The sequence below is a fragment of the Coptis chinensis genome, chromosome 7 (assembly GCF_015680905.1).
Source record: "Coptis chinensis isolate HL-2020 chromosome 7, ASM1568090v1, whole genome shotgun sequence".
NCBI lineage: Eukaryota > Viridiplantae > Streptophyta > Magnoliopsida > Ranunculales > Ranunculaceae > Coptis > Coptis chinensis.
In genome coordinates, this window is record NC_141462.1 from 93,065,821 (window position 1) to 93,078,145 (window position 12,325).

Consider the following 12,325-nt stretch of genomic DNA (forward strand, 5'->3'; position numbering starts at 1 on the left):
TTTGTACGAAGAATTAAACAACCAATTCAAGAGTTGCTATAAATCTAGTATGATGTAACCACCAAATCATAACTGCTGTGAATTTAACAATAGAGTTTTTCATAGCAAGATTTTCTAGAATAGATATATAGGGCAAAGGAACTAAATTTTTGGTTTCAATGAATCTTTTGAAGAGCAACGAAAAAAGAAACTTCTATGAATTTTTTGTAAATTTTGTGAAAAATATTGAAATTCAAACAAAACTATTAATGAAATATTGTAAATGTTCACTTATATACTTATATAGAAACTTTCGATTCACTTTTTCACTGAAAGTTTAGATGGCCATCTATTAAAACGAAAAAATATATGAAACTTTAAGAAATTTAGTTCCTTAACCTAGCAAGGAAGCTAAATTCAAAAATGAAAAATATACAACTCAGAAAGTGCTCAGCACAATGGGTTCCATAACTTGACAAATTTGGTTTTGGTAATTCAGTTTCGGTTCGGTAGTGAATTCAATTTTGAGTTCCGATAAAATATTAGTTTGGTTTTTGGTTTGTCCTCTACCAAACTGATATGAACCCGAACCGATAAGATAACATTTTAGTAATATTTATAATTAATTTTGTGTAGGTTTTATCAATTGTGTGCTGAAATTAATCAATTTAATTTAGGGTTTGATTGATTTTATAGTTTTCGGTTTAGGTCGGTTTCGGTTTCGACTTGCAATATATTTTATTGGTTAAACTGATTCGAATAGCCTTTAGATTTAATAGCTTTTAATTAAAAAAAAATAAAATAAAAATAAAAATAAAAATAAAAATAAAAATAAAAAATGTGAAAAGACACTTATTTTCGATAATATGTGAAAAGACACAGGCCAGACCGCCAGAGTAGTACACCACCGCAAAATCTAATAAAATGCTAGTTGTAACAAGTTGTACTTAAATGGTCCCAAACCCACTTAAGCTTTTTCATGTTCCCCTTTTAAGACCCACATGCTTACTGCTTTTGTTATAAAAGAGTCGAAGAGATAGGGCAAAAGAGCAAGGTGATATGGAGATGGGTATCTTTCATTTACCCCTTATAAATTATGAGGATCCAATATCACTCTATCATCTTCACTTCTTCCTGCACAAAATCCACTGTTGCTTGTATTGCTTCTGTTTGAATGGCATGAAAAGGCAAGGAAAGATGCGAAGGCATGGTGTGTAGTGCAAGATGGAGAAGCAGGGCACGTGCATTACTAGCTAACAAGCTAGCACTAACACACTTAAAGTGTACTAAGATACAGTTTGAAGGTTAGTTAACAAGTGATGAGTTAGTTCTTCATGTGCTCATCTTCTCCATCAAGCCCATCTCACTTTTATTTCAAGGAAGGAGACTGTTTCATCCTTAATATGCTAACGATGCTGCATTTCCAGGTAGGCAATAGATAAATAGATAATTTCAGTCTCTTTCTTTTTGTTCTTTTATCTGAAAATTTCAATAGATAACTTGATATGAAAATGGTCAAGTTAAGCAAAATTCACACTTCATTTTCAGAGATAAAAAGAACTTGTCCCTCCATAGTTTTACGAGCAGATATTGCTTAGGCGCGCTTAGGAGCAGGGTTCCTTCCTAAGTGTGTGCTTTAGCCCACTCACGGTGCCCATAAATTTTCATTGCAGTGAATCTCATGGATAATGAAATTCAGAAGATTTCTATCATGAATCATATCATGTGTGAAAACACATAGGAATTTGCTACTAATTAAGTTACCTGTGACCAAAAACTTGAAATTGCACGTGCACCATTCGGTGTGCTAGATTTATACAGGAGAATTTTATTCTTAGAGTAGTCTGCTAGACATATATACTGATATTATAAATGTAATTGATGTATGTACTAGTAGTCTAGTACTACAATCTTTGTCATAGCTAGATAGAATGCTAGCTGATACAAGCTGATACAAAGGAGATACTAGATTTTTCCATATCTTAGAGTCTCCTTTAAGATACATATTAAGCTTGCAGCAGATGAGAATATATATCTTCGAATTCAGTTCTTTTGAGTTTTTAGTCTTTTTACTGATGAATAGATGGCCACATTCCGTTCACATATTTTATATATCTTCGAATTCAGTCTTTTGTGTTTTTAGTCTTTTTGCTGATGAATAGATGGGCCTACATTCCGTTTAAGTTTTGTGTACTCACTACAATTTACAAAGAAAATAAGCAGAGTAAAGAATGGTAGCAGCTTAAGATTAAAAAAAAAGCATCTCAAAACCCGGAATGGATGTCAATTTTAGTTCCAGCCTTCCAGGTATTGTGTATGATATTCAGTAAAATAATGTTTGCTACACTAAACCCACCAGCTAATTTCACACTCCTAGCTAGCAGTTTCTTCTTCATATATTGTTTTGATAAAGAAGACTTGATTTTGTTGATAATTGATCCCTTTGTTTGTTTGTTTGTTGAGCTTTACTTCATGTTTTCTTAATTAGCTTTTTGCTGTATTTTATGACTTTGCTGCCGTCCTACATTTTATTGATTCTTTCTAAATGTAATATATATAAAATGATTAATTATTATAAATGTACAATTGCTAGTTTGCCCATTATAATTTTGCATTTACGTACATTAATTTTGGTGATTATGTAATAATAAAATAAATATGTATATACTTTTAAAGAGGATAAAGTACCTTGGCAACTGAGGTAGAGATGGATTAGGGCAACCAACAAGTTTCAGGAGGTTAGGATTACACACTTATTCTGATAAGCGGATTTTGCTATAGATGCAGAGCAAAAAAGGAATCACAATTGTCCAAAGATGTGTTTCTATGGAGTAGTTGTAGGCTTGAGTTTGTAAGAGTTATAGAATGTCCTCATAAAACTTTTTATTTTTTTATTTTTTATTTTTTAGCATCACCTGAAAGTTCTAATATTGTAAAGGAATCCTTGCTACACTATGTAACATTCTTATCTTATTTCTATAAAGGGTGAACTTGTGTTACCCCTACTAGATGGGAAATTAGGATCTGCCCCCTAAATACACACAAAAAAAATTCGGTCAGTTCAATTTGATTTTTTTTTGTGTATTTAGGGAGGAGACCCTAATTTTCCATCTAGTAGGGAGGGCTCACTCTAATAACAATATAACATACAAGCCGTTGGCTATGTGGTTAGATAGCATTTACGGCAATCAAGAAAAAACCTAGCCTTATTAGTTTCCTAGTGTGAGTAGCTTAGTTTGCTCATTCGGCTATATGGTTAGATAGCATTAAAATGCATCGGACAGCTTGGAAGATGTTGAAAGTTAATTATTTGAATTGGTTAGACATGTGGTATTTATAGGTTTCTTATGCACATGTAAATCGACAGCAAATTGGTACACAAATGATTATATGCTGTATCATGTAGGCATTATAAAACTGTTAGTTTAACATCAAAGGTGCATGCCATTATTATCTAGCTTGCTTTAACTCATACTGCAAACCATTGTGAACACTATCTTTTCTATCAATTAAGCTAGTATCAAGGTTTTGTGCAGAGCTTGGTTAATGCAAATAAAGAATCATACTTGGCTTGTCTCATTTTTGTTTACTTGTTTACGACAATTAGCAACACAATGAACTTCAGTGACTATGATGATTGTTAATAGGAGATTAGGAAGCTCGTTAGGGACATTAGTAGTGCAAGCAGTGGCTGCAGCATACTGATGTCGTCTGAGCCGACCAATTTTTTGTTGCTTTTGTTTTCCACGGCGTCACACATCTAATTTTAAAATTACCGCCCATAATTAACAATGACAAAATGCACGTATTGATTCTAGTTCAGACTCTATAAGTTCACTAATTAAAATTCCAAAACCCTCATTTTCAACGAAGTATATAGGTCGCTCTCTTTGTTTCTGGGTGTGTGAACACGTAACCATGATTACCGGCCGACACACAGACTTCACAGTTCATTTTTTCGGTACTCATCACATAAACATGATTCACCGCCATTCTTGTCCATGTCGTCAGTGTCAATTCATTGGCCATGGCTCATTAAATGTTTTGGTATATATATACTGGAAAATAGACCCGTGCATATCCACCGACTCTTTTTAAAATTTGTTTAATGTAAAGGACCTTCTACCCCAAGTCGATCATATCGACACTCGACTCCAGACATACATGCACTCGTCACCCCGGGTACTCGCCATTATACTCATGCACTCGTCACTCGGGCACTCGTCACTCAGTAGCTTCTCGTGACATCATCACCTAACACTGTCATCATTGCTACCATTATCTTTAAGCCCCCTTCCCGCCGTAATACATTAACCATTACATCCATCCACCATCATTACACCCTATGCCAACTCAAATAAACCTAAATGCCTACAGCTACTACCCGCGTGCTTCTCATAGACACATGTTATTCATCTCGACCGCACATCTGTACTCATCAGTATGCGTGTCACATGATCACATCCGATATACATTCTTAACGCCTATAAAAGACACCCTCAAGAACTACGTGTGGCTTGATTCAAGTCTGGTCAATCAAACTTAACATGAGTTATTAACTCTCACCCTATCACTATTCCTCAGTATACAGACTGGATACGTAGGCATCTTCATCCACATGAAGATCAGCCATTAACAACAAACAAAACTCATTCCCTTCTCATTATCCTAACTTAAGAGCTAAGTCTTAACCTTAGTGTAAATTTAGACATTTATACTTAACAATCATAATTATACATATAAAAATTTTCTAACAAATCATGATTCCCGTTTTCATCGCTAACCCGTTTTAATTTCATAACAAATTGTTTTAATCAAGTCTTAAAAACCCATTTTCATTTTTTAACAAATTGTTTTAATTAAGTTTTACAAACCCGTTTTTTAATTGGTAGAGGGATCCCGTTTTAATTTAGAAGTGTGATTCTTGTTTTTAATAGAAAAGAGATTCTTGTTTTAATTAGAAGTGTTAGATTTTTTTTTTCAATAGGGGAGGAATTCCCATTATAATAGGAGAATGACACCCCCTCTCAACACCAAACTCACACGTCATCTCAGTCAATGCATTTTGACCATCATCTCGTTGTGAAATGTCCCAACTACCTTTTTGCGTGTAAAATTACCTAAATGGCCCCTTGACTTCACAAGACCAAGTTTTATTTTTTAAAAAAATATCAGGACATGTGTTAACATCCTGTTCACTCTTATCAACAATCACGATTGCATCTAATTTCATAACCTAAATTTTAACCAACAATAATTTTTTAATATTGTCTCTCATTTTTTAGGCGGGAAAAGGTGAAGTGACTCTAGCTTTCATTGTTTGTGTTGATTCATGGTGTTTGAGTGTGGATTCATGTTGTTTTAGTGTGTTGGTCGATCTTCATAGCAAGTGGTGTTTGTTGTCATTTTCAACTGTTGAGTGGAAAATAATCTGTTGCGACTTGAAGAGGAGAAGCAAAGACGAATTTTCACTGCAATTTGTAGGTAATTATGTTACGTTTTAAAGTTTTTTTTTAAAGTATTTCGGTGGAATATGTTGATTTGGTACTTGGGAAATCGATAAAGATATTATTTTTATGTATACAGTTTGAATTTGTATATAATTTTGACAATTTCGATGAAAAGATATAATTTTTTATGCATGGAAAATGGGGGGAGGGGGTGGTAGGGGAACACATAGTTTGTATATTAACAGTGGCGGGGGTGAAAGTCTAAATCGTATGTTAATAGGGGGGGGCATATCTAAAGTTTATGTTAACATTTATGTTTGACTGTTTGTGTTACAGAAATGGGTGGTAGGAAAATTCTAAAGATACATTATGCTGGGTCATTTTCAAAAACAATATATGGAGAGGCATTGTCACATGCATTTGCATTACAAATCAAAATATCCAGTTAAGGAAATGCTTGATGTTGATGTTGATGTTGATGTTGATAGTGATCAAGTGAATATAATAGAGACTTTAGTGTAGATGTTAGTTTACCTAGTCACATATCAAAGTTGGTTACGAACATTAAACTGTTCTATCTTGTTAGTGGTAAGTAAGTGTATGTAAACAGTGATAGTGGTATTTTAGGAATGTTTGATTTGTTAGTTGTTGATAATAAAGGGTACTGCCATGTATTTGTGGCGAATGATATTGGTGAAAGTGATATGTCCACTATCTTGCCTTATGTTCCACCTTAACAAAACAATGAATTTCCACCATCTCAAGAAGATGATGAAACCATGTACACTAATGGAGTTAAAAAAATTGAATAAGAAGAGGGCTTTGAATGCAAATGACAAGGGGAATTCTAAGCAAAAGAAGAACAATTTTAATGACAAGAGATTTGACAGTAAGGAAAATAAGAAGAGTGGTAAGGACAAGGGAGAAACAAAGGGAAAGAAGAATATTACAACACATATGAAGGGTAAATGCGTCTTGGTTGATGAGGAAGATAACTTATGGGATGAACTTAGTACCTTTAATAAGCTTTTTGATGAATAAATAGATACTGAGCTACTAGAGTATGTGGATGTACCAAGACCTACAACAGATGATCTAGTAGAGATTGATATTGAGGTTGGGTTTAGAAACCAACCTAGACAACCTAGGGAGTCTCAGCTTGATGAGTTTGACCTTGATGATGGATACCACAGTACACACTCATCTGATAAAGAAATAGAGTGGTAGCAACCAAGGAGTGATGAGTTTTACAAGTTTGTATATGAAACCTCCAATGTGTATGTGGATGAAGAAGAGATAGTTATGTCAACATCTTCTGATGAATGGAAAGTTGGTATGGAGTGGTCTGACATTGAAACTCTAAGGCATGAGATTTTTGATTATTGTATAAATAATAGATTTGAAGTTGATACGAGGACTGTCAATGAAAGGTACATGATTAAAGCTAAATGTAAAGGTAGCTACAAGGGTAAAGACTACCCTTGGGTTGCTTATTGGAGACTGAGGTTTGATGCCTTCACAGTAAGATTAAATACATTTGTAAATGAAAACATATATTATGCTAATCCAGAACTGAAGAATGGGATAGCTGATGTAAATTGGGTTGCAAGAAAGATTGCACCACAAATAAAGGTACATTACAAGACCATGTCTCCAAGACTTATCATGGATGAAGTCAAGAGAGGAGATTTCCATGTTAGTATTAACTATTGGACTTCTTGGCATGCAAGGTTGAAATGCTTGCAAAATATTCATGGTGACTATGGAGCAAGTTATAACATGTTGCATGTGCTATGTGATCAAGTATGTTATTTATATTTGTATATCAGTTGGTTGTTTATCATAGTGTTTATCATGGTGTTTGAACTGTTTAAATTGTTTACTTGCTACAAATTTTGAAAAGTAACCCAAGATCCAAAGCATGTTATTCGATTTAGAACTGATGATACTTTGAAATTTGAGGATATGTATGTGTTTGTTTTCCTGCTTCTTTGCATGGTTTCTTAAATGGTTGTAGACCTATCATAGGACTAGATGGATGTTTTATGAAGGGGAAGTATGGAGGGTAATGCTTAAGCATGGTGGCCTTGGATGGAAACAATGGTTTGTTTCCTGTGGCCATTTATATAATTAGGTATGAGAATAAAGATAGTTTGATTGGTATTGAATATAATGAAGAAGTATGGAATAGATGAACATATGGAACCTGTGACATTCATTTTTGATAGACAGAAAGGATTGGTTGAGGCTCTAGTACATGAATTTCTTAGGAATCCTCATAGGTTTTACTTTAGGCATATGTTCAAGAATTTCAAAAAGTACTTTAAAGCAAAATACTTAAAAGACTATAGTTTGGGGTGCAATTAAGTGTTATAAGAAGATAGAGTTTGATAAGTGTATGGAGAAGCTAGGAAGAGAATATAAGGAAGCCAAGGAATGATTGCTATAAGAAAATGTGGAATGTTGGGCTAAGTCGTAATTTGATCTTATGTACTACATAGTGTGATCATATTAGCAACAACTTCTCTTAGTCCTTTAATAATTGGATATTGGAACTGAGGGATAAGCCTATTGTTTTTTTTTTGTTGATAAATATCATATATTGTTAATTTTTTTTGTACAAGAGGAGAGAGAAAGCCAATGAATGGGATGGGGATGGTCTAGTTTCGGCCACAAGTGGAAAAGAGAATCAAAGAATTGATAAAAAAATATTCATTGGTATCATGTGGAGTCAATCAATGAGGTGGTGGTAACTGTTAAAACTGAAAGTAGAACTAGATTTTGTGTGAACTTAGTTGAACATGAGTGTAGCTGTATGAGGTGATAGTTATCTGGTATAGTTTGTGTGCATGCAATGACAATGTTGTATCCAAGGAGAGTGTATTGGAAAGAATATTGTAGTAGCTATTATTGGGTGTCAACCTACAAGCTTGCTTACATGGGACATATCATGCCAATGCCTGATATGTCTGAGTGGCCTGTGAACTGTGTTAGTTCGTTGTAGTATATCTAGAATTAATGATTGTTCAGTTTCCTAATTTCAAAAAGACTAACATATATCTTGTATGTAGGATATTGAAAGACAAATCATGCCACTTTCATATGTTAGCGGCATTGGGAGACCCAAAAAGGCAAGGACCCGAGGAGAAGTTGTAGAAGTTAATCCAAATAAGAAAATCAGATTTTGTTGTAAATGCAAACAACCAGGACACAATGCCAAGACTTGTAAAAGTCTACCTACTACAAAGAAAGATAAGCATGTCAAAGAATCTTAAAAGGAAACTCAAGCTTCATAAGTGTAACACCCTCATTTTATTAAATGTCCAAAATTAATTATTTTGCAAAAATAATAGTAATATAATATTGACTAAGTCTTAAGTTAAGTGGAGTTAATATATATGTTTGACTTTTTGACAAAAAAAAAGGGGAAAAATAGTTTGTTTGTTTTGAAAATGATTTAATAGGAAATTTTTTAAGTTTTAAAATAAAGTGTAGAGATTTTACTAATAAGGAAACATGGAGAGAATAATTTCGTAATTTATGGGAGAAAATATGGAAAGTTTCTTAAAGTAAAATATGACATAGAATCCTTTAGAATGGGATGGTTTATAAAAAATAGAGGATTTTTAAGAAAACTAACTTTTTCATTAGAACTAGACAAGTTAAAACAAAGAAGAACGGAGCCCGGATTGTGCATCTCTTATCTTGCTGTGGATCGGATTGGTGGCGTTTTATTTTATATATTTTTCTGCAGAAATACGAAGGTGAGTAGATATTTTGTTGAATTTCTTTTATATAAAAATTCTAGTTATTTGTCGATTTCACGATGCTGGAAAATGGTTTGTGCTCATACTGTGTTTTGATTCAGTTTTAGTACTGTATTCTATTTAGTGTTAACTGTGTTTATATTCGTGTTTATGGATTGAAGAAAACTCTGTCTCCGGAAAACTTGTCCCGATCCCTTGATAACAAGCGAGAAATCAATCGATTTCAGGACTACTATAAATAGATTTGTAAATCGATGTATAGATTATTTGTGGTCGCGTTTTGGTGGATGGTGAGGTGATGGTGTATGGGTGCTGTCGGGATTGAAATTGGATGGGGCTGTCGAAGTTTTGAATCAGGCATTAATGGCATCGCCTGTCCTGTTTTTTTTTTATTGAACTCTTGTTGTGGTGATTTTTAATTTGTTGGTTTGAGGCTGGTTATTGATGTTTGAATGGGTGCTGGAGAGTGGTGCAATTGAAGCTTGAAGAAGCATTAATGGAGGTCGAAAATTTCCAGATCAAGTTTAGAGGGAGTGGATAGAGTTAAGGGATTTAGTTTTACCTTTTGCTAAAGTTGTAGGGTTTTTCACCAGGATCAAAATCGATGTGATGAGGAAGGGAGGAGAGGTGGCCGAAAACCGAGCTGGTGTGGTGGAGGGGATGACGACGATTTGTATCCAGTGTTCCCATCTCACCATTTCAGTTTCTATTTCGATTAGGCTTGGGCTTTTCTTTTGTTTATGGGCCGAAATCTTAGTTTGTTTGTTTGGGCCAAAACTAATTAGTGGTTTCTTTGGGCCAGTTTCAAACTTTGTTTTGGGCCGGTCCATATGACTTAAAAATGGATCCAATTGAGTCTTTAAATGTTTAGACTTTTGGGTTTTGGTTTTGGTTAATTGGGTTAGGACTATGGGTGGAAGTGTTCAAACATGGGTTTGGGTTAGGACCTATTTGGATGACCACCGATTTAGGACTATTTGACTATTTATATAACACCCCGTCTTTTATTTTATTTTTCTAATAATAATAAAGATAATAATAATAATAATAATGTAATAAATAAAACAGAGATAAGATATCCAGTAGTTTTGGATAAAAGCCCGTAAGTAAGTGGATAGGTTTAAAACCCTTGTTTTTCGGGGAGGTTTTAGAAAAACTAGAAAATAGGGGTTTCTCACGTAGAATTTTGAGGGAAAAACAAAACAAGAGTTTTAGAAAAAAAAACACAGCGAGGGTTTATAAAAAAAAAAGGGGAGAGTGTTACTGAAAAAATTTTGAACGAGGAAGATTATCTTTTCGCGTGACAGTAGACGTCGGGCTTTCGATTTCGGGGAGCTGTTCGGGCTGTTCGGTTTTAAAACGGTGAGTAGTCATAATATATTATATTTCTTTTATTGGTTTCGATTAAACATATCAGTAAATGCCGTTTTCTCTAATTGCAATATTGCCGACTCTGTTAATGGTTATATTTTGAACCACTACAGTAGATAAATTAGGACGACTTTTGACATTTAAACTGTCGAAGTCTGGACACCGGTGGCTAATGGCGTCGCCATCAGCAGCACCAAACCGTTCTTTGTTTTTTTAAAGTATGGTTTTTATTTGATTTGTGGAATTGTTGAATTGTAAACTTTGAATGTTTATTGATGATGTTTGGTTGTGGTAGTGAAGAGTTGGGTTTGAACTGGTGTTTGGGATGATTGGGTGAGGGGAAGCCTTGAAACAGCCATTAATGGCGTTCGACCAAGACCCCCAAACCGTCCTGATTTGAAATGGGTTGTTGAATGTTTTGTTGTTTGGTTGTTGTGGGGTTTAGTTGAGGATGGAAACCGAGTGGTTTCGGTGTGGTTGGCTGTTGTTTGAATGATGGTGAAGCTGTCACCGGAGCGTTAATGGCGTGGGATGCGATTTCTGCAGTATGATGGAATCATGAATTGTTAGGATAGGTGTGTAGGGGTTTTTGTGGGGATGAAAACCGCTGGCTTTGTTTTAGATATGGATGACCGGTGGTGTCTGCGTCGGTGGTGGAGGCGCTGGTGGAAGTTTTGGTTTGAGGAAGGAGATGAACAGTGTATCACGATTTGGGCTTGGGCCAAATCGTGATGGGCTCATATGTTATAACTTTGGATTTTATTTTTGGGCTTAAATTTAGACTATGGGTCTTAGACTTTGGGCCTTTGGGTTAGAAGAGTTTGTGGACTCTGACTTTGACTGTTGACCAGAGTGGACTCTGACTTTGACTGTGACTAGGGTTGACCCGAAAATTTGACTTTTTCCTAAAATTATGATTAGGTCTATTAGGATAAGTCTAGGACTACTAGCATGTTTGACTTAGGCTAGGACCTTTATAAATATACTTGTGTACGTGTATTTACTGCTTTGTGATTTTTCAGTCTTTTGCGATACACAACGTTATGACACTTATACATTCATGAAATTAATAACGCGTAAACCAAAAATAATTGAATCAATATATTCCTACGTTCTCTGAAATAATCTATGCAATAAAGTACAATAATGCGTAAACAAAACTTACCGCACCCTTTTAGAACTCTCCACGCCTCAAGTTTTGGAATTTAATTTATGACTAATGAAGTCATATGTTAGGTGGGCATTTATTGAATGTGTCATAAATGGCCCGTTAGTGTTATATAAGGGTATTCATTGAATGTGCCATGAATGACCCGGTATTCATGAATGTGCCATGAATGACCGTGATTGATGGACTTTGCCCTAAAAGAGGAACTAAGGTATTCGCCTTGCGGGTTAGTTGTATTCCTTGAGTGTACGGGAATGTAGGATTGGGTATTCCTTGAATGTGGCAGGAATGACCCAGGGCATTCATTGAATGTGCCATGAATGGCCCGTTAGTGATATGATAGGTATTCCTTGAATGTGGCGGAATGACCTAAGGTATTCATTGAATGTGCCATGAATGACCGAGTTTTTTGTGCCCAAAGAGGCTGTGAAATATGTGTATGAAAGCCCGTGAGATGGCTATGATATTGTGGTATTCGGTGGGAGAGAGGCACACAGAATGTGTGATTTGGCAAATGTGTGGAGTGCAAATCGTGGAGTAGGTACTAAAGGGTGGGTGTATAAGATAAATTAATTGATTAATTGATAAGA

The 12,325-nt window shown here is 34.9% G+C and overlaps 1 long non-coding RNA gene across 1 annotated transcript; it reads left to right on the forward strand.

The window, feature by feature from the left end:
• The first annotated feature begins 971 nt into the window (after positions 1-971).
• Positions 972-9,405, forward strand: LOC147490053 (uncharacterized). Its single transcript, XR_015203125.1, has 3 exons — positions 972-1,406; positions 5,265-5,463; positions 8,501-9,405. It is a non-coding gene; the product is annotated as an uncharacterized LOC147490053 (long non-coding RNA).
• The last annotated feature ends 2,920 nt before the right edge of the window (positions 9,406-12,325 follow it).